The following is a 12,290-nucleotide window of genomic DNA, read 5'->3' as shown; positions in this document are numbered from 1 at the left end:
AAAAATAGTAGCGCTCAGATTCCCCAAATTCTGTCTGTCGTCCAAAGTGTAGACCATTTCGGCATATCCCATACATAGGTATATATATTTGCGTAACCAGAAAGAAAAGAAAATTTGAAAACGCATTTAAAATAGCGGGGATAGTTTGTTGGAGCAATGTTTCTCATTCTTACTCGCATGACAACAATTTAAAAAGATATATACAGTCACAAGCCGATCTTCTAGAAGGAAATCAACAAACACAATCTTAGTTCTTGGCAATTTCGATCTCTACCTTGCTTCTACTCTAATCCTTCTCTACCTAGCTTTCGTTAAAACATAAATCAATGCTATAGTTCTGTTTTCCATTCTTTGTGTTTCTGTTCAAATATCAACCTGCCAATTCGGAAACTGAAACTGGTTATATGCATCTCATCTCCCAATGTTGCTTGTATCACTGTTTATATATTTTTCTTATTCTAGATGTTGGTCATGGCTCCACAAATCTTATTGGATGCTTGTTCAATTTGCAGTCGCCTTTTAACTGCAACTTGGGGAGATAAACTTGAAATGGACTTTGCTTGTAATATTATATTGTCGATCAAATATATTCAAGTTTTGTGCTTTTGCTGGAGAGCGAGCTAGCTGATGATGTGGGGAACATTGAAGTTGCATGTCCAAATATGTTAATCCTCTGTTAGTTCAACTCTCTATTTCCAGGTATGGTATTGTTCTAAAGCATCCACAACAGCCTTTGCTGCTTCGGAAGCAATGCCACATTTCACATAATCTTCTTGTGGAATTTTGTAAGCCTTATTTCGATCCATTATCCTACTAATATTTAGTGCTTGCTGTATTGACTTGAAAGAGTATCTTCTTAAATACTCCAACGCACTCAAATCCCACCACAACTCGTAGTTGGCACTGACATCGTTGGCCAGCCAGTTTAGGGAAGTAATATCACTTCATGCGGGCGGGCTATTGCAGTCTACCAAGCTCATTGGAGTGACTAGACTTGCATTGCTCAAGTATGCCATTAGCTATAAGCATCCCGGTCGAGATGTGCCAAGGACAATTAAACGATAATTTCCAACTCAACTCTTCATATATTTGGAAACGAAACCTTTCCCTTCCTTCCTCCAGGCATAGGTCTCGTCTCGATACAGCCTTATTGATTCTAAACTCAATCTGGATCAAGTTTGGAGACTCTTTAAACCTGTATTTTCACAACTCCGACTCAGAGGCGCCTCCATTTCCAGTGTCGGATGACGAAACCTCTAGACGACCACACGTAGGTCCATCCAACACACAGTGCAGAGCGTTTATAAAACATCGATCCAATCACTTTTGCTTTATTTCATCACTTACTTTACTCTCTCGTTATCTCTCATCTCATACTTTCTCATATATCCGTGCCCAAAAGTTTTGCCCCAACTTAATTGGGACGGAGGTAGTACCATTTCTCCAATGAGCTTGAAAATAGTTTGAAGAAATCAGGGATCAAATTTTCACATATATGATGATTAGTTTAACTTTGCATCTTCTTTAGCAAACACAATTACAAAACAGAATCCGTCCATTTGTACACATATTTACATACCCCATTCTAGTCTCCTAGCCGTGGCAATGAGCTACCGATCGAAAAACGTGATTCTAGCTAATTAATAGATACCTTCAAACTCTATATTATTAAGCCCTAAGTATATGAAATCATCGATCAAAGAGTAATTCTGGAAGAAGCTGACCTTTTCGATCGAGTGAGAATTGCCATGAAAATCTAAGAGAAATTTTACCTTGAGATATCACAAATTTTCTTCTTTATTGTGTTACAGTCACTTCTCCTAAATTTAATTGGTGGGCCTGATTAGATTTCAAAATTACAGAATTCTCCCACTTTTAATAATTAGGTATTTCCATTTCCATTTAAATTTTTCGAAATTTATACGTGCTTCTTATTAATTTTTTTTTTTTTTGCATGGATGTATTCATGCAAAATATTTATATTAATTGGATATTAAATACAGTATGCTACTATATAATTCAAATATGTATGGACAATAATATCATACTCAAGTGAAACTTGTTAAAGTTAAAAAGTAGAGTTAATTGAATTTGAGTAAGATTCTGTCTAATAATTTTGATCACCGAATTGAATTACTAGAATTAAATATACTAGATTTATGGCAACGTTTTAATAATTGTATTTAATTTACAACAATGATTGGGATTGTTACATTTATAAGAAATCCAATTAATTGTCTACAATCTACATATATGTCTGAAGAAAACAAGACATGAAAAAACATTTGACGGTAAGACAGGGACGTGTGTTTTGGTAATGTTCATGGAGTCTCTTTCTCTCATAGTAACATTGTTTCTGCGGCGCCACATGGATAAATTCCACCATCTTCATCATTCCATTAATTGGCCGGTGAAAATTATGTAGATTGCCCTTCTTCCATTGAGGCCACCGCCCCGCCGGGAATATCACACAGTAGGGGAGCATTAGGATTCTATTACACCCTAAGCGTCTTTTCTCTTCTTAATATCAACCATTAAAGTGATGGAATGGATGGACTGGATTAAAAGGGCCAATCTGATCCCGTGTTGCATTATTAGTGCATTTTCGTGCATTAAAAGGGTAAAACAGTAAAATAACATACTACACAATCAGTTTCGAAACGGCAGGTCCGAAATTTACGCTGCATTTTCATCGACCTCTCAACTCCCCCCTCTCTCACTCCATCCCATCAACACTCTCTTCACAAATATTCTCCCCTAATTCCACAAAACCCTAGCCGCCGCTGTGTCAGTTGAAATCAAGTTCTACCAACGCTGCCCGCCGCGAACTCTCCGTTGGTGGACCATTCCCGCCGTGGAATCTACGTCGGTGGAAGATTCCCGCCGTGAAATCACTACGCGCTCTCCGTTGAAAGTCGAAACATCTCCTGCAAAAAAAAGGTGTGGTTCTGTTTTTTTTGTTTGGTAGGCACAAACACTCCTAAACATCGATTGAAGTCACAAACACTCCTAAACATCGATTTTTAGTTTATAATCGAAATAATTCACAAAATTGTTTGGCTCGATTTTGTTGGAAAAGATGAAATTGCGGTTATTAGAGATAGGGTTTTGTTCATCCTTGCTATAACAATTAGTTCTCTCCTTTGGATCTGGGTTTTGCATCGGTTTACTTTACAGTAGGTGTGATGCACAAAAGTTGTTGTTTTTTTGTTGGAGACGTTGGTATTGTGAGTATTCTATTTACTGTATGCTGGATTTCTGGCCAATATGTACACTTTTCGTCATTTTTTGGGAGATACCACACTGAGTTATGGTTGAAAACTTACCGATTCTTGCCCTCTCTTCGCGCAGATATAGAATGACTAAAAGACAACGCCTCTACAAAAGCCAGCCAGAACAGAATGAAGGTTATGCATCATTCCATCATTTTTGTAGATTATTGTTCATTTTTGTTATGTGGGAGTTTGGCATGAAGTTGTTGGATGCATCCCTGTAGCAAGTGATATATTGGTATGTTTAGGTTTGTACATTACATCTTCAATTCTGTGCATTGGTAAATAGATGTCATGCATTACTTACTGAAACGCATAGATTATTTGGCATTTTTGTTATGTGGGAGTTTGGCATGAAGTTGTTGGATGCATCCCTTTAGCAAATGATATATTGGTATGTTTGTGTTTGTGCATTACATCTTCAGTTCTGTGCATTGGTATATAGATGTCATGCATTACTTACTGTAACGCATAGGTTATTTGGCATTTTTGTTATGTGGGAGTTTGGCATGAAGTTCTTGGATGCATCCCTTTAGCAAGTGATTGATTGGTATGTTTGGGTTTGTACATTGCATCTTCAGCTCTGTGCATTGGTAAATAGATGGTGTGCATTACTTACTTAAACGCATAGATTATTTGTTCTAAACCATGGTTTTACCTGCTCTGGATAGGCTCCAAGCACCGTCGGTCTGAGTTTGATCAAACGGTAGACGATGTTATTCCCATAGCATTAGCTCAGAAACTTCGGCAAAGGTTAGCCGAGGAAGAGGCTGCAACAAGTTCACGCAATGAAGACTTGGAGAAAAAGAAACCCGGGGGGAAGAAAGCCGACCACCTGTACTGTCGAAAGAACCCAACCGAGTTCATATCATGTATACAAACCTGACTCCCCGGCATAAGGAAGCCGTGATCGAACTGGGATTCGGCGCTGTCCTAGAGTTCAACATCAGGGAGTTCCCAAGTTACCTAGCTTACCGGGTGTTGAAGTCGTTAAATCTTGCTCGGTGCGAGATTCCATTATTTGGTGGTGAGCGCCTAACACTAGATGAGGAGGATGTCCACCTTACATTGGGCTTCCCGAGAGGGCGGATTCAGATTGCACGCAAAGAAGAATATCAGTCAAACTTCGAGTTCAACGATATGGTTGCTGCGCGGTGTAAAAAGTCTTGGTACAAGCTGAACGCGACAGATGTTGCGAATATGATTAAGGATGAAACTGATGGTGGTCCGGTCTTCAAGCGTCTATTTATGTTCTTACTCGAGAATGCCTTGATGGAGACTCCGTCAGACGGCAATTGCAAGCCAAAGATACTACACTTTATCGACGATGTGGAGGCTATCAGTGACATGAATTGGTGTGGTTACGCCTTATCCGTTCTGGAAGTCACTTATCCGGGCTGGGCCAGGGGGGAAACTGCATACTTCACCGGACCAATCCACTTTCTTTTGGTAGGTTATAGTGTCAGTGCATTATTTGTTAGAGTGCATGCATTACTTTTTGCTGCATTAATGAACCCAATCTGTTGCATTATAATAGCCTTTACTGTGCATTGTTTTTGTGTCAGTGTGCGTACGTGGACCGTGTGGTTCACATACGGAAGCGAGTCGAGCGTGCCTGGCCCACTATAAAGGGTTGGACAGCGGAGACCCTCAAGCAAAGGGAAGATGCGGAGCTTGATCAGTTCGGAACTGGGAGGTTACAGAGCCGCATTGACAAACATCAGTATCTTACCGACGAGGAAGCAAGGAAGGTGGACGCTGTGGAAAGGGGAGTTAGTGGAACCCCCAGCAGGTACAAGGCGAAGAGACTCAGAGATCATTTTGTCGCTTCGAGTTCTTTGATGGGACACGCCATTTCGAGGTGGGTCGACGATTTTAAGCAGATACCTATTGAACTGCTTGACGATGGGTGCTTCCGATTGGGGAGTCAGATTGGGTTGAAGTTGTTAGGGATGGAAGATGAAAAGTCTGTGGAAGATGAGAAAATCGTGACAACACTAACACAAGCGAGGGAAGACGAGGAAAAGTACAGTCCCGAGTGGATTGCTGAAATGGAGAAGATGATGCAGGCATACGACAAAAAGAAAACAATAAGCAGAGGATTTGATAGGACATCGTTCGTCTTGGATGGCTTTGAGTGTCCGGACCCTTTTGCTACGCAGAAAGAACAACGGGCAGAGGGTTGTTCTCTGGAAGAGGAAAACACTAATAGCGAGGAGACAGGAGATGATGGTGTTGGAGGTGAGCATGAAGGTGTTGCTATTTTTTGTAAAGTTTACAACGCAATGTATACAGAGGTTTTTGCTTTATTAAATCATAATTCACGCATTATTTACTTATGTCGGGAGACAAGCCTAATTCGGTTGGTGGATCTGGAACGACATCTGGGACAGCCGAAGGTGGTGTGGAAATCAGCCATGGGGTAGGAACATTACATCATTGAATGTGTACTCATTCTTCATTTTTCAAAATACTTAACTGTGCGTCCATTGTGTACAGCTGGCTGTGGTTAGAGGTGAAAGAGAAGGAGGAAACAGAGATATAGTCAAAACCAAGAAGGTGAAGGAAAACAAAATCTGGAACGCAGTGAGATTCCATCTGATAAGAAGGAGAAGGAAAAACGAGCTGCCCATACAAAAGTAATTCATTTAATAAATATTATGAATTACAACTAGTTGTTATGTTGTTCATTATTTGACAGGTTGCATGCATTGTATTCAACTGTTTAGTCATTAAAAGTATTATGTTGGAGTTCTCAAAAATATTAATTGATTGCATTATATAGGTTGTATTAAGCATAACAATATATGGTCCTCTGTATGCATTAAATGGTGTTGGTAGTGCGCATTATTTAGGTTTTTTCTTTAATTATACAGTACTTATTATGCATTAAATGGAACCTTACTTTTGTCCATGTAGAAAATTGGCCCAGCTACTGAAAAGGGTATTGAGATAGGTGTGGGTGAAAAACCAAACGAACCTGAAGGTCTTGCTGGAAAGGTGGGTGCTGGAAAGGTGGGTGCCGGAAAGGGAAAGAGTGTTGCTGCAAAGGTTGTTGCTGGAAAGGGAAAGGGTGTTGCGCTGTCGGGCTTGGACATTCCATATGGTGATTGTGAAGTGACTGGACATGAGGTATGTTGTATTTAATATGTGGGGTTGCGGCTGAATTGTATTAACCTTACTTTTGTCCATGTAGAAAATTGGCCCAACTACTGAAAATGGTATTGCGATTGGTGTGGGGGAAAAACCAAACGAACCTGAAGGTCTTGCTGGAAAGGTGGGTGCTGGAAAGGTGGGTGCCGGAAAGGGAAAGGTTGTTGCTGCAAAGGTTGTTGCTGGAAAGGGAAAGGGTGTTGCGCTGTCGGGCTTAGACATTCCAGATGATGATTTTGAAGTGACTGGACATAAGGTATGTTGTATTTAATATGTGGGGTTGCGGCTGAATTGTATTAACCGTATCACCTATTATTGCAGGATCCTAGGAAGCTGGCATCATCCCATTTCAAGAAAGCCAGTTTGGCTGCCCGTTCTCCATTCAACAACCGGGCGGTTACACTAATGGCAAAGCCAAACTATCCGGACAAGTCGCTATACTATTGGGTACTGAGCACAGCGGAAGTGAATAAGTAAGTTTATAGTTTTGCTCGACTATTTGCTGGGAAATGGGTTACTTATGCACACTTTATTACTGTGCAGGGAGACGGTTGTCTACGTAGACGACTGTATCAAGACAGTGCAGCTTGAATTCGCGTCGTTGGCGCCGTTCAAGAGCGTGAGCCCAACCATTGTAGACACTTGGAGCGCCCACTTGAATAACATGGAGAAGCTCAAGGCTCCAGAAACAGTTGCTAGGGTCTTCTTCTCGACAAAACCATGATTAAAAGTAAATAAATCAACCACTTTTTTGGGCCATTAGATCTCTAAAATGGAGGGCCAAGATTAAAAAGGACATTAGAACATAATATTAGAAAAGGATATGAATACATCCCTCACACAGTATACTGTATATTTGTATAACTCTCAGCACTGTAGAGTGTAGACATGTATCAATATTAAGTCACTCTTGTTATATATGAGGCATCAATATTTAGTCATCGAATGCCTCATTCTTTTGTAAAATATATAAAAGAAATAGTCTCATCTTTTTATCTTCGTCTATATACTAAAATTAGTTTTATAATATTAAAAAAAATGAAAAAGTACTCCTAATTTATTATTTACTAGTATCAACGCTTGTGCTATGCACAGATTAATATATTTTTAAAATATTAATTTTAAATTTTAAATTAATTAAGTAAATTAGAATCAATATTAACAATGAACAATACGAGTAACAATTTTAGTCATATGAGAATAAAAATCTATACAAATCAACATTGAAGCATAATAAATTTGAGACAAATCACATAATATAATGTCTAAATAATAAATCATGGAGTAGGAAGATAAAAATCTATCACAATAAAGAATTAAATACAATGGATAATTACTCATTATATATAGACTTACAAATAACTGAAATGAGAAATATATGCAACCAACTAATATGCAAATAATAAATGCAACAAACTAATTATGCTGATAACTATAGTCGAGATATTCATGCAACCGCTCCCCTTCTTTACCCCGTCGATTTGGCAGGCCAAACCACCTCTCTATTTCCACGAAAAGGAAATACTAATAAACGTAAACAAATTAGGCTATGAAGGAACTTGAAATCTACTCGAAGTCAAATTATGTACTTAAGAAAAATAAATTAATGTATAAATTAAAGAACTATCTCCTAAATATCAGAAACTCCCGACTATGGGACATGGTAAGATTCTCTTAGTAATGCAAATCTCTTTGTACGAAAATTAAAGATATGGAGGAGTACTTTATTAAGACTTGTTTACTTTGCAAATTACTATCAAGAAAATAATTGTTAGATAAATTTTACTATGTGTTATAATTAGTGATGGACCTTAAAACAATATCAAGTAGCCTGTCTAGTCTAAAGCTACAATAAAATAAAGAACAAAATCAATAATCAATATGTATTAAAACGATCATCCGTAGAGCAAAGCATAAGATGTAGAGACCCATAAAAGTACACAATCGAACAATTGACACCGCATAATTTTATGGAGGCTTCCCTAGCCATCCAAATCAAGAAAATAAGCTATAGTGACTACAAATTAGCATCAATCAAAGTGACAAATAGAGAATAAAAAGTATTTATTTATCTGGGAATGGAGAGGGAGGTAAATATGTCTAATGGGTGAGAATATACATAGCATAAATAATTCCATGAATGTAACCAAAAGAAGCTTCAATAAGAAGCAAATCCAAAAGTCAACCTGTTAATTTCACCAAAATCAAATATAAATATAGTAGTAATTGTATACTATCAAAGAAAACAATATTAATTAGAAAGAGAAATAGAAGTACCCCATAGCCAAACTTGAGGAAAACACCGAGTGGAGGAAAAAGAAAACGTTTAGAAGAGAAATTGAATCAAATTATCTTTCCTAACCTCCCACTCATTCACGTATATATGAAACATGGAAAACTAATCTCCACTAATAAGAAGAAACGTGGGAAACCAACTAAGCAGGATTATATATTTATTAGAATTAATTTCTGAATATTATATTAATTGCATTTACATCCCTCAGCATAAAATATTATTCAAAACCTCCCAAACTCTTCATTTATATAATGTATAGATGTATAGATTTTAATCTTTAATTTTTTATACTTTATCCATAATTTCTCTTTCTCCTTCCTATTTCACAAGTTTTTTTTTTCCTTTTTTTCTCGTACTTTAAAATGTACTCCCTCCGTCAATGATTAAATGTCCCATATCTGGCTGGCACGGATTTTAAGAAATTATTCGACTTTATAAAGTAAAGTGGTATAAAAGTTTGTGGAATGTGGGTCCACTTTTATATACTCCATCTGTTCACGAAAAATATGACACATTGTGAAAGACACGGGTTTTAATGTGGAATTGATAAAATGAGAGAGAAGTAGTGTTAGTGGAATGTGACGTTCATATTATTAGTAAGAGAGAAGGAAAAAGTAAGAGAAAAGTTGTTGAAAACTTTCATTTTTTAAATGTGCTCTATTTTTCGTGGATAACCAAAAATGACAAATGTGCTTTGTTTTTCGTGGACGGAGGGTGTATTGGTTTTGTAATAAAATGTGAGTGGAATGAGTTAGTGGAATATATGATCCACTTACCAAATATAATAAAAGTGATATAACACATATATTGGCGGACAGAAAAAAAAATGTGAGACATTTAATAGCAGACAGTTGGGAATGAACAAAGGATCATGGTTGAATTAAGACGTACATGGCATTAGATAAATTAAATATTAGTAATAACAAACTAAGAAAGTAAAAGAGGAAATATACTGCCTCCGGTTACTCATTAATGTCTTATATTTGATTGATAAAGGTTTAAGAAATTGTCTGGCTTAAATAAGTTAGTGGAATGTTAATCGACTCATTAATAGTTTTAAAAGTAATGAACAGTACAAACATTTAATAGGAAGCTAAGGGAGTATAAAACTAAATTGGTTCCTTCTTGTGTATGTGCATATATTTATGTCGCCATAGAAAAATTATTAAGTGAAGTAATATTATCACATCTATTTTCAGGAAACCAGTATTTTAAAGTTAAAATATAAAATTTTGCTTAGTTCAACCCATCGCAATAGTTTAAAAGGGATATATATGAGGTTTGATTTTCAAATTCCACTGTTGATAGATGGTTTTCATTGTTTGAATATCTTCCAATAAAGTTAAATATGATTCGAATTTCAAAATGCATACAAAATAGAATAATAACAATAGTTAATACTACTATATAGTGTTATTATACAATTGAAGATTTTGAAGACTTCGTAAAGACATACATATCCTATGACAGAAAATTTGAAACGAAATGTTAGAAACTCCAAAGCCCGTGATAATAACTCCCCTCCTCCTCATCTTCACACACCCGGGCTTCATAATTTGGGTCCATATACATTTCAGTGGGCTCCTCAAACAGCCCAAAATCCGAAACGCAGCCCGCATTTTGCCCACCAATATTCATGTCCACCATTTTCCAAAATGATCCATCAACCAAATCCACATCACCCGAGGCCTGACCCTCAAGCCCATCGCCATAGCTATTCCCATAGCTCTGCGCCACCGCTTGGATCTCGGACCGAGCCAGCCCCTGCCCGCCCACAATGGCGGGCGGCGGGTCGTCCGGGAAGTTGAAGCTGGCGGAGGGGCCTCGGAGGCAGAAGAGGGCCGCATCAAAAGCCCGTGCCGCCTTCTCTGCCGTGTCATACGAGCCGAGCCATATACGCTCCCGGCTGTTCGGGAGGCGTATCTCGGACACGTACTTCCCCCATTTTCGCTTCCGCACGCCCCTGTACTTAGCTTCGGCCTTTTCCATCTTCTGACTTATTAGTCGAGGTGAAGTATCTTAACAATTGAATGCACCTCGTCTTCTATATAAAATTAATTAAGAAGTGCATGGAATTAAATGAAGAGATCTAGTTGAGGAGTGTGTGTATGCACAATGCATAATGCATGCATGATTACCTATATATAGTGATATATAATCATGTGTGTTTATGTATATAGATAGTGAGAGGTTTGGGGGGCACAGACCATATGATGTTGAAGTTGAACCCAATCACAGTCAAAATTGAATGTCGGAGCGCGTTGACTCAAGTGATTAAAAGCGTTTAGATGAAAATAATAGAGATTTACCGATTTGACAACACACGTATAAGAATTTTTATTTCCATTTTGAGGAATAAGAGTATAAGACTACTAAGTTACCTGTTTTGGTTGTTAGGATTTCCTGGATTTGATAGCATTGCAGTTTAGATATATTCATGGTGTAACCGGCTTTCTAGATTAATCTACTTTCGAAATTTTATCCGTCTCCAGAATCAGTGAATTTTATATTTTTGATAAATTATTCTTCATAAAAAGTTGGACTTTATTAATACTAGTATCATACCCCGTGCGATGTAACTCAATTAATTTTCTATTTGCATTAATTCAAAACAGTGAATTCAGACGTACCAAAAGAGAAACAATATTATTATTTCAAGTTTTAAAACCACAAATTTATACAAAAGCAATTTATTGTGCCAATAAAAACTCATAACAAATGTCAATAAAAATAATGTATAAATATATATTGGAAGACAACCAAATCGATCAAAATCATCAACAAAAATACAGTAAAATAATAAAAAAATAAATAAAAATAAAGAATGATAGTGGTGGACAGTTATATAGGTATTGGGCGGGGCAACAAAATATATTAGGTATTATTAAAGGGGAAAAAGAAAAGCAATTCATAAAACTTTACACTATCACGATTTATTAAAAAATAGTATTTAAATTTCTGAAATATCAAAATCTATAAAAAGATAATTAATGTTGGACACAAGAGATAATTTGTGGAAATGCAAAATTAATCTCTGAAGGGTCTCGGCTCTCATCTTATGTGCATGTAAAATTAATAATTCAAAGTAAGGGTATAGGATATCTCACGGAAAAATCATTTTCCGTGAGATATCCTATACCTTTTTCTGCACTGTTGAATCTTCCATCATTTTCTCCAATGCATCCACTGACAAGAGGGGGTTACCTATTCATTCACATATAAATAATTTCGCTAATTTCTATTATCAGAAATTGTGAAAGAAAATCTTTTACACAAGAAATTGAAATGAGAAACAATCTGAAACTGCAAACATGATTAGCTGCTCAAACCTCATGGTTTATGGATAGAAGAAGCAATAAATTTTCATTATACTATGTTACATACTTGCATATAAATAACAACAATATTTTTTTTTCAAACATTCTAGATGTGCTAAACTTACCAAATGACTTTTAAAGAATATTTTAAATCTTTTACCCAATACAATATTCTAATTTATTTTTTGTCAAATTATATTTTAGAGATGTTTTATTTTTACCCAATAACTTTACTGTTAAATCATTTTTCAG

The 12,290-nt window shown here is 36.7% G+C and overlaps 1 pseudogene; it reads right to left on the bottom strand.

The window, feature by feature from the left end:
• Positions 1-10,209: 10,209 nt before the first annotated feature.
• Positions 10,210-10,710, bottom strand: LOC125218165 (ethylene-responsive transcription factor ERF017 pseudogene; annotated as a pseudogene).
• Positions 10,711-12,290: the final 1,580 nt, after the last annotated feature.

The sequence above is a fragment of the Salvia hispanica genome, chromosome 1 (assembly GCF_029641045.1).
Source record: "Salvia hispanica isolate PSC_SH4W2 chromosome 1, Shi_PSC_v1, whole genome shotgun sequence".
NCBI classification, from domain to species: Eukaryota; Viridiplantae; Streptophyta; class Magnoliopsida; order Lamiales; family Lamiaceae; genus Salvia; species Salvia hispanica.
This window is presented reverse-complemented; position numbering and strand designations above follow the sequence as displayed.